Source organism: Asterias amurensis, chromosome 8 (genome assembly GCF_032118995.1).
Source record: "Asterias amurensis chromosome 8, ASM3211899v1".
NCBI classification, from domain to species: domain Eukaryota; kingdom Metazoa; phylum Echinodermata; class Asteroidea; order Forcipulatida; family Asteriidae; genus Asterias; species Asterias amurensis.
In genome coordinates this window covers 3998762-4021412 of record NC_092655.1, presented here as the reverse complement: position 1 = coordinate 4021412, position 22651 = coordinate 3998762, and the positions used below count along the sequence as shown (strand labels likewise).

Here is a 22651-nt window from a genome sequence, read left to right as displayed (position 1 = left end):
TGCCTTTGATCGGACGAGTTGGTCTATAAAAAAGCGTTTGTAACCGTTTGTTATAAAATGCATACGGTTGGAGAGATAATTTAAAAGTAGAATACAATGATCCACACAAGTTTGCCTCGAAATTGCGTGGTTTTCCTTTTACTGTGCGAACTAACACGGTCGGCCATTTATGGGAGTCAAAAATTTGACTCCCATAAATGGCCGACCGTGTTAGTTGATGAGGTAAAAGGAAAACCGTGCAATTTCGAGGCATGTTTGTGTGGATCATTGTATTCTACCTTTACAGCGTCTTTCTACCCATATGCATATTATAACACACGCTTTTCAAAGACCAACTCGACCGATCCAAGGCAACGTGTTCCTTTAAAGTCGGTCAGCGGGGATTATAGGAATTAGATTCTGCTTTCCAGTTTCTCCCGGGATTCATTTTGTTGTGCCCCGGCATACCGGTAAAAGTTATTGACATGATGGTATGTTCCATGTGGCTTGGGTACCTCCTGGCGTCTGTGGGTTTTACGGAGAATTTCTACAGCTGCTAGGTTGTTTGACCGGGTAAATCTAGATCCCGGCCCCGACCCAGTTCACCCAATGTCATCACATTAATCTTGGCTGTGCTGCATGTTTAGTTCGCCGTATTTTTGGGAGTCGCTGTACAGTGTATTCCCAAATGGCGAGCACGATAACGGTATATTTACTATGACGTTTTTTCAAGGGGGTGAAAACATCTATTGACAAACTGGAGACGTAAAGTGCCGGTGTGGCAGAAGACTCTGCCCACCCCCGCCCCCATCACCCCCCCCCCGGAAATTATGTCCCCCATAACTTCTTCTGATACTAGTGCCCTCTTTTGAATCATCCTCCTACAGCCCAAATTTCCCATATTATGGGGAACAGAATCTCAAGAGATAGAATTCCCTGAGACCTGTTTCTCGGGAGATTCTGTCTCTCCATAATGATGGGCTGCATGCACTGCTGATTCAAAAGAAGTTTGTACACTGTGTCTGTGCGTGTGTGTGTTGGGGGGGGGGGGGGGGTCGTCTCAGGGAATTCTGTCCGCCCGAGGTTCTGTCTACCTTATGGGAAATGGGCTGGAGGAGGATGATTCCAAGAGTGCGTTATCATGATTAATTTGTACACGGTTTGCCATAATTATGGCGGACTGACTCTCCGGGGGGGGGGGGGGGGGGGCACACAGAGAATCCCCTGCCCGCACAGGAGCACTGAATTTCCGGGGGTGGGGGCATTACCTTCAGCCACGCGGGTGTCGCATGCAATTATGTCCTCTGTGCAATACTATCCGGAGGACATAATTGCATATGTAATAACGTCCGCCGGACGGTTTGTACGTATGCAATTGTGTCCGCCCGGACGCTGCTGCATAATGCAATTGAGTTCGCCCGGACACAATTGCATATGCAGTTGTGTCCGCCCCCATGCAAAATCGTACTTGCATTAAATTAAACGCCCTTGGTCGATGGAACACATTCACCATTTATTTACAAGCTATTATTAAAGTGCATGTCATGAATGACATGGGAAATGTTCGGCCGTTGGGTATTCGCTGCAATCATAAAATACGTAAATATAAAAACGTTAGGTTCAGTGCATGCACGCTCGCAAACGCGCGCACATAGTTACATGTACAGTCAAGTACATGTCCACCGGACGGTTTTTGCATAGCCCCGGACACGATTGCATATGCAAAAGTGTCCGGAGCGGACATTATTTGCATGGCGGACACAATTGCATCTGACACCGGCATGTTAATCCAGAGGTACAGCAGTTTGTGATGTGAAAATATCTTCACTTTTACCAGAGGAGAATCATTCATGAAACATTGAATGAGGGCGTTGATGCGTAGCTAGTTTGAAATAGACCTTATCGCAAATACCAATGCGCAAGCGCAGACTGTTGAATGAGGTGCATTGTGGGATAGATATGAATCAAATTTTGCTACCAGCTAGACCACAATGCACCTAATTCCAAGCTTTACGCGCGCGCCCCAGTATTTGCGAAAAGGTCTATGGAACATTCACAAACAGCCTGGCCTATATTCCGTCACAACATACTAGCGTTTTAGTTCTTGGGAGACCGATCGATCCACTGCTAAGTCGATTGCAATATCCCCCCCCCCCCCCCACCCCCATCAACACGTACATATGCCATAGCTTTGATCAGCGAGCATAGTACAAAGCCCTGTCATCAAGAGCTTTCAGAATTTAAAGTGAAATGAAGTGGAAATAATTAAATCAAGGATGATTGCGTTAACAGTAACACGGGAAACAAAATTTGTGACTTCATGGCATGGCGTTTTACCGAAGAGTCTCTGTTATGGGAAAGGCATAATTTTTTGATATCTGCCAGGGGTCTGCGTTTTATATTTTCTTCGAACTTTCAGCAGACATATCAAGAGGAATCACAACAAGAACTGCGTACGGATGGTTGCAGATCTACATACGGTAACCAAAGGTTGTTGTTGCTTCTTTATTATACTTTTGATATGACCAGGGGTGGATTTCATGAAGAGTTAGGACTCATCTTATCTTGAGTTAGGGCGAGTTACTTTAGGACGAGTTACTTTAGGACTAGCCATGCGTTTTTATATCTCTTTGGACTAGTCCTAAGTTATAGGACTAGTCCTAGCCCTGTATTATACAGACTCTTCCTCTGTACAATCCGATAGTATAATACGAAAGTGTAAGGCTGCCAGGGCTAGGACTAGTCCCAACTCTTTGTGAAATCGACCCATGCACAAGTAGTATAGCAAAAGGGCATATTGGTAGCTCGTACTGTGAAGTTTTCTTGTCGGCTTGCTTGCCTGCGTTCTTTTCATTTCGCCGTCTGCACCCATTTGCCTTATACCGACATTTAAGCCCAGAACCCGCCCACATGTTCTGTAGACAACCGTGGGTCAGGTGTAATGTAGAGTGAGTGAGGTGGTGGGTTGGGTTAAAGGCCCTGTACAACTTTGGTAATTGCACAAAGACCAGTGTTCTCACTTGGTGTATCCCATCATAAGCAAAAAATGACTAGCCTGTGAAAATTTGGGCTTAATTGGTCATCGAAGTTGCGAGAAGATGATGAAAGAAAAAACACCCTTGTTCTGACGAATTTGTGTGCTTTCAGATAGGAATAAAAGGCTGCTGCGGACGGGAGTAATAGTGAATGTCAAGTAAGTTCCACCAATCAAATGACATGGATCTGTATGTCAGCAGAAAATTAATAATACTATGTGTGAGGCCTCAAACAAGATAATCTTGTATCTAGGCTACACTAAGTAACATGGATGTACAGGCCTACATCAATCGAGTCTTGAATAAAAGTTGTTTGCTGCAGAAACAATGGAAATATGATGTTATTTTTTTAAAAAGTAAAACCATCTAATTACCTTATGAGTGTAACCTTGCTTCTTCATCTTATCCTCAGCAACTTGGTGGTAGTTATTATTTCCAATATTGTTTTAGAAACACATATTCATAACCTGTAAAGATAAAACATTAGATTCTTAAAAAAAAAGTTTTGTAAATTCATGTGTATTAAGAAGCAAGTTAGGTCTCATTCTGTAAAAAGGAAAGCATGTAAAACTGTAGAATATGTAAAGGTTTATACATTTTCTACGAAACAAAATTGTGATTCAACCTGATTTTTTTTTAACCGGCCTCCTCCATTTCCCCTCACAGCCGGCTCGTCCTCACCATTGCCAGAAATGTGAGTTGAAATAGAACTTCTAAAGGTTGTAAATTGGTCAGTTCTGCAAATAATATAGAAGACTTGTATTTTTCTTTTGTGATTGGAGAGGGCATATTGAATGATAAAAAACATCTTGCTAAGAATGTTGAACGTAATCTTATTCATTAAGCCTAATCATTAAAATACACTATCTAAAAAAAATTACATGCCTTTCATAGAGATTGGACTATAAGTTTTTGCTTCAGTAAATGTGTCATCTTTAAATTCTGAACCAGTAGTAGGTAATTGCATTCTACTTACAAACAGCTTTCATGTATTTAGATCATTTATTTATGGGGAAGATAATCCCATTATTAGGCCTAAACAAATATCATCATATTAATTCTACGGAAACTATTTTTGGTTTTAAAATCATTCATGGGAAATTATCTTATTTTAGGCCTACACATTTGGCAATGGTGTTTGGCCAACTCTGATTAAAAGTTGCCTTTTTATAGACCAACATCAAGAAAGACATGGAATGGAATTTTGAAAAAATAGCAAAAAGGCCTACTTTTAATTTATATAAACTAAAAAAATTATAAGACTTATCATCTAATTGAAATGAAATCTCATTTTATTTAATGTATTTATATCTTTTGTTATGATTTCAATTACAGTTAAATGTAGGCCTACTTCAAGGAAAAGCCATGTCACTTCACTATACTCCTACCATATTACCTGGAACATGGGCTAAGACTTGTCGTCTACTTCAAATTCACATTAATTAGAAGAAATGTTTTTGGTGTAAGACTTATCATTTATAACATCTACTTTTAGGCCCCCGTTTGTTGTCTTTTCTGCAATTGTGAATAACATTTAAATGTAGGCCTACTTCAAGGAAAATGGCATGGCATTTTGCCCCCAAATCATTTAATTAGAAGACAGTTTTTCCAGTGTTAAGCTCATCATCTATTGGAAAACTGTTCTTATTTTAGGCCTTCATTTATTTCTTCATTTAATTTTGTTCACTAACACTTAAATGTTGACAGACAAGGGGGAGACATTTCAGTGGGGGGAGGGGGGGGGGGGTAGACACTAAGCCTATTCCAAACTCATGTTACCTAGACGTGTGGGTTTGACTTGTCATCCATTGAAAACATTATTTCCTTAAAATATAGATTAATAGCTAATTACCATATAGCCCTGCACAAACGAAGTCAGCGTAATCTAGAATCAACTATAAGTTGTTTCTTGTTTTTACAGGTAGGCCATAGGCCTATTAATCTGAGGAAAATTAATAATACTATGTATTAGGCCTCAAACAAGATAATATTGTATCTAAGCTAAACTAATGTACATGGTTGTACAGGCCTACATCAATTGAGTCTTGAATACAAGTAGTTTGCTGCAAAAACAATGGAGTTATGGTGTTTTTTTTATTAAAAGGAAAACCGTATAATTACCTCATTAATGTTATCGTGCTTCTTCATCTTATCCTCAGCAACTTGGTGGTAGAATGGTTGTTTTTTATTTCTAATATTGTTTGAATTGATTTCAAAATTCAACACTGTCAATGTAAATTTGATTTGAAAATAATATCTTCAATTTCAATAATAGACAAACTTGACAAATCAAAGAAGTTTAAACAGCATTCTCCTATTGCCCTCAGCAAAACATTAAAAAAAAGGTTTGTTGTGTCTATAGAGGGCGCTATTCACAGCTCTATAAGTTGCCAGTCAATAATGCATGTAAACCACATACAGCAAGTATCTAGGGAGGTACAAATGATCACAGGGGGAAAAAACAACTGCTTTATGCAGTTACATCCTTATTTTTCTTCAAATAAAAAATATTCACCAAGTATATTACAGTGTTATTGTTATCTATGCATGTAAACCACATACACCAAGAAAAACCTGAACCTTACTTATCCCAGGAAGGTAGAAATGTTTACAGGAGAACAAACAACTGCTTTATGCAGTTTGTTCGTGATTTTTTTTTACTGATTCTTAACAATACACAGACAATATTTTGATATGTTCCACTTATAAAAATAATAGGCCTAAGTCCATCCTTTGCAGATTTCAAATCTTGATTTTGAGCAATATCTTGAGAGTATTTGTGTCCTTTGGAAGGATCAGCTGTCTATCATTTCCATGGCAATAGGGAGAAGATTTATTTCAAATTGTTTCATGAACCACAAATTCAGAACCTGAAAAGTAAAGATAAAACATTAGATTATGAAAAGATATTGTTGGTATATTAATGTGTTTTAAGGTTAAACAGGTTAGGGCCATTATGTGAAAAGGAAAGCATGTAAAACTTTAAATAAAAAAAGGTTTACACATTTTCTACGAAAAAAAGTGTAATTCATCCTGATTTTTTATTATTTTTTTTTAACCGGCCTCCTCCATTTCCCCACACAGCCGGCTCTTCCTCACCATTGCCAAAAAAAAGTGCTCTGAAATAGAACTTCTAAAGGTTGTAAACTGGTCAGTTTTGCAAATATAGAAGACTTGTATTTTTCTTTTGTGATTGGAGAGGGCATATTGAATGATAGATATCATCCTGCAAAGAATTTTGATACGTAATCTTATTCATTAAGCCTACATATTAAAATACACTATCTAAAAAAAAATGAACATAGACATTGGAATATTGATTTGTTTTGCTTCAGTAAAAGCCTACTTGCCTAATTTATAGACCTACATCAAGGAAGACATGGAAGGGATTTTGAAAAATAGCAATTAGGCCTACTTTAATTTTATATAAACTGAAAGAAAATCTAATATTATTTAATGCATTCATTTATTTATTTATGATTTCAATTGTGAATAACATTTAAGTGTATGCCTACTTTAAGGGAAAAGCATATCACTTTGAAAAAGAGTCACTATAAGCCTACTTTAAATTTATATTACCTGGAACATGGGGTTAGACTTGTCATCCACTTCAAACTCATATTAATTGAAAGAAATGTTTTGTAGTTGTTAGACTTATCATTTATAACATCTACTTTTACGCCCTCATTTTTTGTCTTTGTTGAAATTGTGAATAACATTTTAATGTAGGCCTACTTCAAAATCATTTTAGAAGACAATTTTTATAGTGTTAAGCTCATCATCTATTGGAAACTTATCTTATTTAGGGGTAAATAGCCATTAAGCCTATTTCAAACTCATATTACCCAGAAATATGGGTTAGACTTGTCATCCATTGAAAACATTATTTCCTTAAAATACAGATTAAAAGCTGATTACCATTTAGCCCTGCACAAATGAAGTTAGTGTAATCTTGAATCAACTAGAAGTTGTTTTGTTTTGTTTTGTTTTTAGATGTAGGCCATAGGCCTTTAATCTGAGGAAAATAATTAATAATACTATGTATTAGGCCTCAAACAAGATAATCTTGTGTCTAGCTAAACTAAGTTTCATTGAGTACAGGCCTACATCAATTGAGTCTTGAATAAAAGTAGTTTGATGTAAAAACAATGGCAATATGGTGGTATTAAAAAAAAGGAAAATCATCTAATTACCTCTTGAGTGTAATCTTTCTTCTTCATCTTATCCTCAGCAACTTGGTGGTAGAACTGTTTTAGTATATTTGTTTTTCAATTTTGTTTAAATTCATTTCAAAGTTCAACACTGTCAATATAAATTTGATTTGAAGATCTCTTCAAATAAAATAATAGACAAACTTGACAAATCAAATAAATTTATAGACACCATACTCCAAATTGCTCCCAGCAAAACATTAAAAAAGGGTGTTGTGTCTATAGAGGGCGCTTTCCAATCTGAGTGGATAGTCAATAATGTATATTTTTGTAAACCACATACAACAAGTATAGGGAGGTGGAAATGATTATAGGGAGAAAACAACTGCTTTATGCAGTTACATCTTCTTTTTCCTAAAAATACAAATATTCACCAAGTGTATTACAGTGTAATTGTTATCAATGCATGTAAACCACATACACCAAGAAAAACCTGAACCTTACTTATCCCAGGAAGGTAGAAATGATCACAGGAGAACAAACAACTGCTTTATGCAGTTACACCCTCTTTGTTCTTGAACAATAATAATAACCAAGTGTATTACAGTGTACTGGTAATCAAGTTATTAACCACAAGGGAAATTTACTGATTATTAACAACGCACATAACAAGTTCCACCTGTTGTCATTTATCATATGACTAAATCCATCCTATTGACATTTCAAATCTTGATTTTTAGCAATATCTTTAGAGTATTTATGTCCTTTTGAAATATTGGGTCTTTCATTTCCATGGAAATAGAGAGAAGATTTCTTTCACATTCCAGTAAGTTGAGACTGAGTTGAGACTGTAATTCCAAAACAATAAACTTGCAGCACACAGTTAAGAGTTGGTAAGCAGCCTAACTGTTCTTGAGTTATACAAGGTCTTTGATGGGCAATCTTGTTTCACCGAGTTCTCTTGTTATCTGAACAGATGAGCATTTGTTTAATTATAGTGTTTGATGGTCTAAATGTAATTTTGCTGTGTTTGTTTTTTTGTTTTGTGTATCTATGTTTGTCGTCCTGTATTAATTTTGTTTAACCTGATTAATTTTATAAAATTAATTTTACCTCTTCATATTCATTCACTGTACTTTCACAGCTTTAACACTCACTGCTACTCATCCACCAGTTTGTTGTTAAAGTTGTTAAGAACTTAAGAAGTTGGACAAGTAAAATAGTTTATGAGGTTCAAAAGAGATTGGTGATGTTGGCTAAAGAGAAGCCAGTTCCACACACAGCGATTCGCTGAAAGGAAGGGACGAGTTCAAAGTTGATAAAGATGGCCACCAGTTAATGGAGAAGAAAACAGGATGACCCCTTCAGTTAAAGAGAAGCATCCAAGATAGATGATCCGCCATTTCAAAGAGAAAAATGTGCTTGGGGAGAGGGGGGGGGGGGTAGGGGGGGGGGTAGGGGGGTGACCACCCAGGGAAAAGAAAGTATAAGAAAGATGACCAGCCAGTTGAAAGAGAAGAAAGTGAGATAGATAACCCTGTCATACATTTTATAAGAAACTCCACACACTATTTCCATCACTTCATTCATCATCCTTTAAAATTGGTTACAAGTAGGCCTATTGACTACTTTATTTAAATAACATGTAATTGTTGTATTTAACAGTGTTGAAATGTTTTGTTTTGTTTTGTTTGACTGAGTGTCCATTGTTTGTGAATGTTGCAATGTGTTGTTTAGTAACAGTCACTGTTCTCTCCTTAATGTTTATTGTTTACTTGCTCTTGGCACAAGTCATTGATAATGTTTTTCCTGGCTTCTTTGTTCATTTATTGTCAATCCACAGAACATTTTGCTGGCACAACAGCACGCTTTATCAGATTCCATGAAGCAGTTGAGTACATGTGTTGACTTCCAATACTGATCCTCCCTTTTTCCATAGACATTTCCATAGACATTTCCATAGACATTTCCATAGACATTTCCATAGACACATTTCACTTTGCTGGCACATATCTTGATACTTGATGATGTTTTTTCCTTGTTGGTGACTTGCCAAAGGCTTTGAGTTTGTTTTGTTCACATTGTCTTTCCATCTTGAATTTACACTGTAACAATGTCAGTTGCTGACACAAATCTGACAACTCGAGGCTTTTTCATCCTTAAAATGTCATTATACTATAATATATTAAAAGCTGTTTCCACTGGAAAGCATCTTGCCACAAAAGGGTTTTGAAAATTGGGTCTTTAATGTCCACTACCAAAATATTAAATAATATTATGACAAAGTACTGATATTTGTATAAAAGGCAAACAAATAAATTGGATCACTACTACTCAATTAATTGTGAATGCACAGTATAACATTGTTTTTAGAGTCGAAAATCATCAGACATTGTTCTTTGGCATATTGAGATCTCAATTATATATAGTTCAAACAATTCACATGTTCCAAAAGAATATTGTCACAATCATGTCACTCCATTTTTGTGTGCAGTGCAGATGATCTTGGAGGTGGCTTCTTGGACTTGTAATCCTGGGAAAAAATCTTGAAGTCTTTAATTGCCTTGGCATGGCTAGTTTTAAAGACACTGTCAAATGAAGAAGTATGGTCCTTGAAAATGTTTGAATCGCAAAGAAGTCTCAGTCCCTACAAAATTGTGCTTTGATTGGTCTGTTTGATTGTACATAATAAATGTATGACTGCGGTGTTTTTGTTTAAGTTGTATATGTTTCATGATTGTTACAAGATGTTTTTATTTTTAACCAACATTTATTTACCAATTATTAGTTTTAAAAGTCCTAATTCCTCTATTATCACTTCCATTCATCGATCCATCAATCATTTTAAACTTTCACTCACATCCTTTCAACAACCCACAGTGATTTTTACTCCCAAGTGAGGATATTGGTCTTTGGCAATTACCAAAAGTATACACTGCCTTTGAAGAGATGGCACAAGGGTATGATATTGGCTTTGTGACACTGAAGGTAGGCCCTGGAGATGACTTCATGACTAACAACTAGGCGTCTCCATAGGTCTCTGTTGTTTGTTAGATGTCCTGCTGCCACGGCAGCCTCTTGGCAGAAGTGCTTAAAATCGTTGAACCACCTTTTTCAGGTTGGGTGTGCTTCCTGCAAATATGTGTCCTTATTTGAGAATTTTGGGCCTTAATACAGTAAATATGGGTCCATATGCCTTAAAAGATGGGTCCATAGTTCTAAATACATGGTAAAGATGGGTCCATGCTTCAAAAGATGGGTCCATATAGGCCTTAATACATAGTAAAGATGGGTCCATAGGCCTTAAAGGATTTGTCCATAGATCTTAATACATGGTAAAGATGGGTCCATATGTAGGCCTAAATACATGGTAAAGATGGGTCCATAGGCCTTAGAGGATGGGTCCATAGGCCTTAAAGGATTGGTCCATAGATCTTAATACATGGTAAAGATGGGTCCATACCTTAAACGATGGGTCTTTATATCTTAACAGATGGTAAAAATGGGTCCATAATATGCCCTAAAGAATGGGTACATAATGCCCTAAATACATAGTAAAGATGGGTCCATGCCTTAAAAGATAGGTCCAAATAGGCCTTAATACATAGTAAAGATGGGTCCATGCCTTAAAAGATAGGTCCAAATAGGCCTTAATACATAGTAAAGATGGCTCCATATATCTTAATACATAGTAAAGATAGGTCCAAATAGGCCTTAATACATAGTAAAGATGGGTCCATATATCTTAATACAAAATATAGTGAAGATGGGTCCATGGGTCTTTAGATCCTAATACATAGTGAAGATGGGTCCATACCTTAAAAGATGGGTCTTTAGATCTTAATACACGGTAAAACTGGGTCCATATGCCCTAAGAATTGGTACATATAGGCCTTATACATGGTAAAGATGGGTCCATATAATAAGCCTTAAAAGATGGGTCCATAGATCTTAATACATGGTAAAGATGGGTCCATGCCTCAAAAGATGGGTCCATATAGGCCTTAATACATAGTAATGGGTCCATAGGCCTTAAAGGATTGGTCCATAGATCTTTTATACAGGGTAAAGATGGGTCCATATTTATGCCCTAAAGGATATGGGTCCATATATAGGCCTTAACACAATGGTAAAGATGGGTCCATAGGCCTTAGAGGATGGGTCCATAGGCCTTAAAGGATTGGTCCATAGATCTTAATACATGGTAAAGATGAGTCCATGCCTCAAAAGATGGGTCCATATGTAGGCCTAAATACATGGTAAAGATGGGTCCATAGGCCTTAGAGGATGGGTCCATAGGCCTTAAAGGATTGGTCCATAGATCTTAATACATGGTAAAGATGGGTCCATGCCTCAAAAGATGGGTCCATATGTAGGCCTTAATACATGGTAAAGATGGGTCCATAGGCCTTAGAGGATGGGTCCATAGGCCTTAAAGGATTGGTCCATAGATCTTAACACATGGTAAAGATGGGTCCATACCTTAAACGATGGGTCTTTATATCTTAACAGATGGTAAAAATGGGTCCATAATATGCCCTAAAGAATGGGTACATAATGCCCTAAATACATAGTAAAGATGGGTCCATGCCTTAAAAGATAGGTCCAAATAGGCCTTAATACATAGTAAAGATGGGTCCATGCCTTAAAAGATAGGTCCAAATAGGCCTTAATACATAGTAAAGATGGCTCCATATATCTTAATACATAGTAAAGATAGGTCCAAATAGGCCTTAATACATAGTAAAGATGGGTCCATATATCTTAATACAAAATATAGTGAAGATGGGTCCATGGGTCTTTAGATCCTAATACATAGTGAAGATGGGTCCATACCTTAAAAGATAGGTCCAAATAGGCCTTAATACATAGTAAAGATGGGTCCATGCCTTAAAAGATAGGTCCAAATAGGCCTTAATACATAGTAAAGATGGCTCCATATATCTTAGTACAAAGTATAGTGAAGATGGGTCCATGGGTCTTTAGATCCTAATACATGGTAAAGATGGGTCCATACCTTAAAAGATGGGTCTTTAGATCTTAATACACGGTAAAACTGGGTCCATATGCCCTAAGAATTGGTACATATAGGCCTTATACATGGTAAAGATGGGTCCATATAATAAGCCTTAAAAGATGGGTCCATAGATCTTAATACATGGTAAAGATGGGTCCATGCCTTAAAAGATAGGTCTTTAGATCTTAATACATGGTAAAAAAAATTAAAGATGGGTCCATATGCCCTAAGAATTGGTACATATAGGCCTTATACATGGTAAAGATGGGTCCATATAATAAGCCTTAAAAGATGGGTCCATAGATCTTAATACATGGTAAAGATGGGTCCATACCTTAAAAGATGGGTCTTTAGATCTTAATACACGGTAAAACTGGGTCCATATGCCCTAAGAATGGGTACATATAGGCCTTATACATGGTAAAGATGGGTCCATATAATAAGCCTTAAAAGATGGGTCCATAGATCTTAATACATGGTAAAGATGGGTCCATGCCTTAAAAGATAGGTCTTTAGATCTTAATACATGGTAAAAAAAAATTAAAGATGGGTCCATATGCCCTAAGAATTGGTACATATAGGCCTTATACATGGTAAAGATGGGTCCATATAATAAGCCTTAAAAGATGGGTCCATAGATCTTAATACATGGTAAAGATGGGTCCATGCCTTAAAAGATAGGTCTTTAGATCTTAATACATGGTAAAAAAAATTAAAGATGGGTCCATATGCCCTTAGAATTGGTACATATAGGCCTTATACATGGTAAAGATGGGTCCATATAATAAGCCTTAAAAGATGGGTCCATAGATCTTAATACATGGTAAAGATGGGTCCATACCTTAAAAGATGGGTCTTTAGATCTTAATACACGGTAAAACTGGGTCCATATGCCCTAAGAATGGGTACATATAGGCCTTATACATGGTAAAGATGGGTCCATATAATAAGCCTTAAAAGATGGGTCCATAGATCTTAATACATGGTAAAGATGGGTCCATGCCTTAAAAGATAGGTCTTTAGATCTTAATACATGGTAAAAAAAAATTAAAGATGGGTCCATATGCCCTAAGAATTGGTACATATAGGCCTTATACATGGTAAAGATGGGTCCATATAATAAGCCTTAAAAGATGGGTCCATATAGGCCTTAATACATAGTAATGGGTCCATAGGCCTTAAAGGATTGGTCCATAGATCTTTTATACGTGGTAAAGATGGGTCCATATTTATGCCCTAAAGGATATGGGTCCATATATAGGCCTTAACACAATGGTAAAGATGGGTCCATAATATGCCTTAAAAGATGGGTCCATAGGCCTTAATGTAGACCTATACATGGTAAAGATGGGTCTATAATACGCCTCATAAAAGATGGGTCCATTAGGCCTTAATGTAGGCCTACACATAGTGAAGATGGGTCTATAGGCCTTAAAATATGGGAAAGATCTTAATACATAGTACATAGCCTACGGGTCCATAGGTCTTAAAAGATGGGTACACATAGATGGGTCCATATAGGCCTTAAAACAAGTAAAGATGGGTCCATGGGTCTTAAAAATGGGTCCACAGGTCTTACATACGGTAGTAAAGATTGGTCCATATAGGCCTTAACACAATGGTAAAGATGGGTCCATAATATGCCTTAAAAGATGGGTCCATAGGCCTTAATGTAGACCTATACATGGTAAAGATGGGTCCATATGCCTTACAAGATGGGTCCATATACCTTAACACATAGTAAAGATGGGTCCATAATACGCCTCATAAAAGATGGGTTCATTAGGCCTTAATGTAGGCCTACACATAGTGAAGATGGGTCCATAGGCCTTAAAATATGGGTCCATAGATCTTAATATTTATAGTAAAGATGGGTCCATAGGCCTTAAAAGATGGGAAAGATCTTAATACATAGCCTGTGGGTCCATAGGTCTTAAAAGATGGGTACACATAGATGGGTCCATATTGGCCTTAAAACAAGTAAAGATGGGTCCATGGGTCTTAAAAATGGGTCCACAGGTCTCACATACGGTAGTAAAGATTGGTCCATATAGGCCTTAATAGTAAGCGTGGATCCATATGCCTTAATACAAGTAGCGTTGGGTCCATAGGCCTTTATACATACAGATGCCTTGAAAGATGGGTCTATTTTAAAGACCTTAATACATACGTAAAGATTGGTCCATAAGCCTTAAAAAGAGGGTCAATTTGCCTTATTACAAGTAAAAGTGGGTTCATGCCTTAAAAATGGGTACGTAGGCCTCAACGTTAGTCCATTTATAGGCCTTTAATACAAGTAAAGACGGGTCCATATAGGCCTTTAATAAATACTGAAAAGATATCTTTTCAACTTTTTATTAAAAGCTTATATGGATGCCTTAATACATAGTAAAGTTCGGTCCATAGGCCTTCATTAATTTATTAAACCCGTCCTCCCAAGGTAGGTCTCGGAGATGGCTTCCCAACTAACTAACTAACATGTGTCCCCATAGGTCTCTGTTGTTTGTTAGATGTCCTGCTGCCACGACACCCTCTTGGCAGAAGTGCTTTGACATCGTTGAACCACCTTTTTTCAGGTCCACTATTGGGTGTGCTTCCTGCAATGTGTCCTTATATGAGAAGTTGGGGCCTTAATACATAGTAAAGATGGGTCATTGTGCCAATTCCACACACGCACCAGTTTAAAGTTGATAACATTGAGTTAACATGGAAGAGAAAGTGAGCAAAATGACCCATCAAGAAGAATATGAGATGGTCACCAGTTTAAATAGAAAAACAATTGGGATAGATGATCCACCAGAAAAATAGAAAGTGTGTGTGTGTGTGGGGGGGGGGGGGGGGGGGTGTAGAGGGGGGGGGGGGGTCAGTGACCCACTACTATGATAATAAGAGGGATGGCCCATTACTTGCATCAGTACTCAAACACTCGGTATTGGAAGGTACCAATACCCCCACACTATTTCAATCACTTCATTCTTCATTCTTCCTTTTTTTGTAATTTACAAAATGGTTAATTAAATGAACATTGAAGTAAACAATTATTTAACATGTGATTGTTCTATTTTAATGATGTTGACATGTTTTGTGTTTTTTTTTTTTGACTGAGTGTCCATTGTTTGTGAATGTTGCATTGTGTGTTGTTTTGTATCAGTCACTGTTCTCTCCTTAATGTTTAATGTTTCTTGCTCTTGGCACAAGTCAGTGATGATGTTTGTCCTGACTTCTTTGTTCATTAAATGCCAATCCACTGAAACATTGTTCACTGTCATAATATTGTATGCTGACACAACAGCACTCTTGTTTTCCATAGACATTTCCAAAGACAATTCCACAGACATTTCCATAGACATTTCCATAGACACTTCCATAGACACATTTTTTCCATAGACACGTGTTATTTGCTGGCACATATCTTGACAAAGTTGGTGATGGTTTTCCTCCCTGGTGACTTGTCATAACTGTCTTGAGTGTACTCAGTTCACATTGATTTTCCATATTTGATCCTGACTTTTCACTGTAACATTGTCAGTTGCTGGCACACCTTGACAACTTGGCGTTTCATTCTTAAAATGTCATTTTATATAAAAGTTTTTTGTTTCATGGAAACCAAAATGTATTGCCTTGAAAGGGTTTTTAAAAATTTTCTTTTCACTTCCATGAGTTTACCAAAATATTAAATTAGTAACAGATTGCCATACATCCCTCATTTTCAAATTTTAATACAATAAAAAAGTACTGATAATTATTTGTTCATCAGTGAAGGGCAACAAAAAAAACAGTGTTTCTTATACTCAATTGATTATGAAAGCACAGTATGACATTGTTTGTAGAGTCCAAATAAACATACATTGTTCTTGGGCAGAAGAACTCACAACTCCATAGTGTTTCAAACAATCCTGTGTGTAACCATAATTGTAGATTCACATGTTCCAAAGAGTTTGGCACAATCCGCGCCACACTTGTTAGTGTGCAGTTAATCCAATAATATTCACAGGTGGCTTTTGGATGTCCAATTCCTGAGAAAATATCTTGAAGTCTTTAATTGTCTTGGCATTGCAAATTAAGAAGTAGTCCTTGAAAATGTTTGAATCGCAGAAGTCTCAGTCCCTAAGAAATGGTGCTTTGAGTGGTCTGTTTATTTGTTTGTTATACATGTTTGACTGCAGTGTTTTTGTTCAAGTTGTCAATGTTTGATGATTGTTACAAGTTGTTTTATTTTTAACCTACATCTATTTAACAATAATTGGTTTTTAAAAGGCCCAATTCCTCTATCATCACTTTCATTCATCAATTCATCTATCATTTTAAACTTTAACTCACATCCTTTCAAAATTACTTACAGATATTTATATACCAAGTGGGGATACTTGACTTTGGCTATTACCAAATTAGTACCCTGCCTTAAAATGGCACATGAGGTGGTATAAAAAGTTGCCCCCTTTTGAGGAATAAGAGGTTCATGATATTGGCTGAAACACCGAGGACTAAGAATTCCTCAATAAGCCAACTTGGAAAGAAAAAGCAAGGATGAAAACTAATACCAAGTTAATTTTCCAAGCATAAAACTATCAACACGGTTATGAATACATGCGCCATGGTTACGAATACATGAATATATATTCAAGTCGGGGAAAAATACCTTTATTACCTTTAAGGGAAGAAAACTAATATTGTTTAGTTATTGAGAAGGAACTGGGGTTCCTGCCCCCAATGAGAAGTTCCCCCCAGGTGAGCCTCGTGAACTTCTAAAAACAGAGAACAGTATGTAGATTGACATTTGGCAACATTCTGAGGACTATATAATTCCCCAAAAGAAGTATGTTGACATACCAATGACCAAGCTCATTGCCAACAGCACTGAGGATAATAAATCCCCAAGTAGCCTAAGAAAGTGCCAGATAAGACAGAAGATGGACAGTAAACTCAATATTATTACACCATAACAATAAAATATGGAAAGAAAAAGCAAGGATGACAACTAACACCAAGTTAATTTTCCAGGCATAAAACTATCACCATGGTTACGAATACATGAATATTCAAGTCGATCAAAAATACCTTAATTACCTTTAAGGGAAGAACACTAATATTGTTTAGTTATTGAGAAGGAACTGGAGTTCCTTCCCCCAATGAGAAGTTCCCCCAGGTGAGCCTCGTGAACTTCTAAAAACCGAGAACGGTATGTAGATTGACATTTGGCAACATTATGAGGACTATATAATTCCCCAAAAGAAGTACGCTGACTTATACATACCAATGACTAAGGTCCATGCCAATAGCACGGAGGAAAATAAATCCCCAAGTAGCCTAAGAAGTTGCCAGATAAGACAGAAGATGAACAGTAAACTCAATATTATTACACCATAACATAAAATATGGTTAAAAAAACATGGCCTTAACCTTTTAAATTCAAGGGGGCATAGGCCTTTACATAGACAATTTGGATCCATATGAATACATGAGTCCATAAGGCCTAATAAATAGGGGACAGTACAGATGGGTCCACATATCATGCCTTAAAATACATAAAGATGGGTAAAATTAATGATCTTAAGGTGCACATCTTAAGACCAATAATTTGACACATCAACCCTAATGTGAGGATTAAGAATTCCTCAGATGAGCCAATATAGGCAGGAAGAGATCAGCATACACATGTGTACAATGATTATAACTTACAACTCATGATTTCTCAGAAATCATAAAAAACAACACAAGGAGATTTTATGAGCCCTAAAAAAAAAACACAAGTGTGATTTTGTTTCGAAGACCCTACTTAAATTTACCTCAACAATTTTAACATGACGACAGCTCCATCTATTAGGAGAAAGTATTGGGATTCCGGATTCCTCAGATTTAATAAGGATTCCTTAGACAAGCCGACAGAAGAGGCAGAAGAGATCAGATAAATACAAAGATTATAACTTAAAACTCATCAACAATGATTTCTCAGAACCCTAACACAAGTCAGATTACATCTCATGACCTTACTAAATTTCAATTTAATTGTTATTTATTAACAAACAAACCTTCTAGGGATAACACAAAGGTCAACATAAGAACAGCCCTATCCATTGAGAGATTATTTGTAGACCAATTATGAGGATTAAGGATTCCTCAGATGAGCCAATAGCAGGAAGAGATCAGAGACACTTGATACAAAAATTAAAACCTACAACTCATGAACCATGATCTCTCAGAACCCTACTCACAAGTGAGATTATATATCTATGACCCTACTTCAATTTAGCTGATATGGAGGCTATACACACTAACAGCTCTAATTAAGAGGATATTTTTTGTTTTGACCAATTATGAGGATTGAGGATTCCTCAGATGAGCCAATAAGGCAGGAAGAGACTAGCATACAGTGACATGCTACAAGTATTTAAAAAAAACATCAACTTTAAAGATGGACTATAATGGTACTCCTACATTAAAATCACTATCAGAACTTGTTTATGTTGTGTTCAGCTATCAATTCATTGTTGTGGTCATGTTTTTCTCCAAATAATTTTGCTACAATTTGACCGAAAAAATTTGACCTCGATTCTTCGATTTTGAAATTTCCCGCCCTGTACTGGTTCCCGGCTATTAAACCAACAATGAAATCCAAGCGGATTTGTAAACCAGCGGACGTCATGAACGCGGTCAAAAAATGGTGATGTCATACCCATGAAGCAACGAGAGTAAACAAAGATTACGCCATGTTACTCCGTGTGTTGTGTATGCGTTTTCATCCACACTATAGGCGTGCGTGTGTGCTACGAAGCTTTTTGTTTCTAATGTATCAGCTATAAATACTGCCGACTATTTGGTTGTTTGTGGATGCACTAGAAGTTTCAAAGTTTGTGTAAGAAGCCTGGATCGATTCCGAAATTTAAACCTCTAAGCACTGAGAGAATTCAGGGGGATCTTCTACAACCAGGCCCCAGCCAGTGCTGCTTGTGCATGCTACGACGTCGGCGGGGTCCCTCTGCCGTGGCCCTGGTCGCAAGTGGCCGTGGAACAGCAAAAGAATCAAGTGGCATTACAGAAAAGAGAGGGAGAAAAGCCTGGTAAGTACTTGTTAATAATTTTTACAAATCTACTACTGAGAAACTATCTCCATTATTAATTCAGGCCCAATACATGTACATGTAATTGTAATAAGAAAAATAGTAAACAATCTCTAGTTTCTACCCTTTTCATGCAAGGAACAATCATCTTGTTGTCAAATGACACGATGTCATGCTCTGAATCTGACCCGACTACCATAAAATAGCTACATAGTGTATTGACTCTGTTGAGTGATGAATCCATGTAGCCACCCAAGAGCTTTAGGCATGTTTATGCCCTGGTTTACACTTTCTGGCATGTTCATGCTCAACCATGTGTGAACACTATATTAATCCATTTAAAAAGTTGATTGTTACAGTTAACAGTTTATTGGCCTCTGACATGTATTTTTATTGGTCTATACTGGATTGCTGGACATGTATTTATATTGGTCTATACTGGATTGCTGGACATGTATTTATATTGGTCGATACTGGATTGCTGGACATTGTTTTTGCCAAAGCTGCCTAAGAATGGTTCGCTTTTTTTTTTTAAGGCACAGCTCAAAAATATGTTCAAACTCCCATCCATATAATTGCCCATCCATGGTCATTCAGAATTTTTCCCTCCTAATTCAAGAATTACCAATTCCAGAGAAGTTTAGTCTGAAGTTTTCCTATAGCTGTGTTAATTGGCTTGGCACGGTTAATTATGGAGTGTTTACTATATTTGCATTTGTAAAATAAGGCCAGTTCTTTTTCAGCACTAGTTTTTTTATTTATTTATTTATTTTTTGTTTTTATATTTTTTTGTACAGAAATAACTCGCAGCTCTACACTACAATGAGAATGCAGGACGAAGACAATGCAGTACGGAGACATGCTAGCCAGAATTAGAAATGGAGACCTAAGATTCTTAATAGCACTTTAGGTAAGTAGTAGGCCTATGCATGCAAATTTTCAGAGGATCAGATGATTTCTTCATTTTTAGTTTTTCAGCTGCCCCTTTGAAAACTGTTCACGGTGGAGGGGGGGGGGAGGGGATGGGGTGTTGAATCGCAAGAACAACCCCCCCCCCCACCCGATCTGTACCTGAACAGTTTTGTACTAGGTGTAGATCTGGGGGAGGGGGTGGTTGGAGGTCATGTTTTCTATCTGACATAAAGAAAACCTGCCCCCTTGGTTTTGTTGCATGTGGACTCCTTTTGTACTGGTTTTGCGTTAACTCCTGTAAGGTTCTTTTTAAAACTACGCCAACTCAAAGAGAGATTGTCAGTACATGGTGTTACGTCAAACCTTCCGAGATTGTATTTCTGCCTTGTAAATTTTCAAGAAATCCAACATAACGATTATTTGGTTTTGTTTTTTATTTTTCATTAAACAGATACGCATAGAATGCATGCACAATGCACTTGTTCATTGTCAGCAGGGTGACAAGACATGAAAACAACTCCATCCACAGCTGATGTGTAACCCCCGTGTCATTGACATCAACCTTCACCAACCGGAAAAGGATGCAACAGCTTTTTTTTTTGGGGGGGGGGTGGGGGTTCAAAGGTAGTGGGTTCAACTTTGTTTGAAGAAAGAATGACCTGTGCCCAATTTCATGGATCTGTTCACCACCAAAATGTGCGCTATGATCACGGTTCTCTGCTTACGTCCAAAGGCTAAATTTCTGCGCTTAATACTTTGTAAGCGTAGAATGCCTGGTATAAACCAAGTATGCACCCATGACCCGCAAAAGGCAAAATTTGCTGGTAACCTGTGAAACACGCTTGACGCAAGCACAGAATTTCCTGCTTCCGCAAGTGTCGATTCTTTGTTTACAGTAAGCAGATCCATGAAATTGGGCCCTAGCTTGTACACATTGATGTGGGTTTTTATTTTATTTTTTATATATATATTTTTTTTTTGGGGGGGTAACCAGGGTAGTACAATCAACTTTGTTTAAAAACAGAATGACATGGTCTGTACACAATGATTTTATTATATTCTTTTAATGTACAACCTAATTTACATATTACAAAGAGAACCACAGCTAACTAGGTACATAACATGGCTTAGGTTTTCTTTTTTTGGGGGGGAGGGGCGTTGACAGGGTTGTATAGTTAACTTTTTTTGATGATGGAATGTTCAGATGATTTCGCTATCACTAGGCAACCTTTTTTCAATTTTGATATTTTAAACTCAAAAATAAACTATTGTCGTTTGCAAATACATACAGTTTTAGTGTTGTCGTTATTATGGAGGTGTACATGGCTTCTGTTTTTTTGTTTTGTTTTTATATTTCTGCTAACCAAGTTGAATGTTGTTACCATGTTAATCATAGTGTATTGTTGACAACAGGGGACAAGTTTATTGCACATAAGTGCTAAATTAATCAATTTGAACCACACACCTAATTTTATAAGTCATAGTAATTTACATTTTGTGTCTTTCAGAGGGGTGGGTGGTTCAAATTAAATTAATCAATTTGAACCACCCACCCATCTGAAAGGAACAAAATGAAATAATATACATGTACATTTATACGTAAATTATTATGGCTTATCAAATTATTTCTCACTCCCTCTGGATCATTATAACTTGGAAAATTGTTACGACTGAAGACAAATAAACCAAAGCAAAGCTGCCTAATCCGTTGGTGGATACGAAAATCCTTCCACTGTACTGTACACGAGGGTTTGGAAACGTCCTTCGTGTTGCTGCCATCAAACATGTCAGTGGGAGCGGTTGAACGGACAAGATAGTCCTAAGCTCACCACTTGCTGATAATCATCATTGCAGTGTTTTCTGTAAAACAAAACAAAGAATTCATACAAAATTATTAACAAAAGAATTCATACAAAATTATTAACAACAGATTTGTGGGTTGCATGGTGAAGTGTTAATATTGCATGTGTGTACCTGAATTGCTTTAAAACTATACCCATGCCAGAAGGCAATCATAATCCAAAGTAGCAGTTACATACATGTACATGAGATATTTGTGTAGATGCACATGTGTCAACCACCACGCAGTTACTTGGTGGAGAAAAACAACAACATAGGTTATCTACAATATCAGTTTAAATTGATAATGTATGAATTTTGCCAACAAAGTATAAAACGCAAGACAAAAATTACCCCTCCCCTCACATTTCTACTGCCTAAGTCAGTGCATGTGTTGTTCACATACATGTATTATAACGTGAATGGAGGTAAACAATAAACCTTGTCCATCATGTTCGTTCATGTTTTAATTTAGTCAAGGATAGCCTTCAACTATTTTTGGGAGCAGAAATAAACTGATCAAACGAAGACATACCAGTCTGTCTTTAGCCGTCGATCATCAGGGTTTGGCTCATCGTCTTCGGCCTGACGATCATCGTCTCCGGGCTGGTTAACTACATGTACTCATAACACGTCTTCGGCTTCTCTCTCGTCCGGTGA

General features: G+C 37.1%; 1 protein-coding gene and 1 long non-coding RNA gene across 2 annotated transcripts in view; both read left to right on the top strand.

Moving 5' to 3' along the window:
• The first annotated feature begins 2269 nt into the window (after positions 1-2269).
• LOC139940505 (bifunctional UDP-N-acetylglucosamine 2-epimerase/N-acetylmannosamine kinase-like) overlaps positions 2270-22651 on the top strand; it is a 44421-nt gene continuing 24039 nt past the window's right edge. Inside the window, exon 1 of the mRNA XM_071936794.1 lies at positions 2270-2469. The gene's annotated coding sequence lies outside the window, so the exon portion shown is untranslated. The remainder of the gene's footprint in view (positions 2470-22651) is intronic.
• LOC139941103 (uncharacterized) lies at positions 18596-21697 on the top strand. The gene is made up of 3 exons (XR_011786534.1): positions 18596-19240; positions 20038-20150; positions 20604-21697. It is a non-coding gene; the product is annotated as an uncharacterized lncRNA (long non-coding RNA).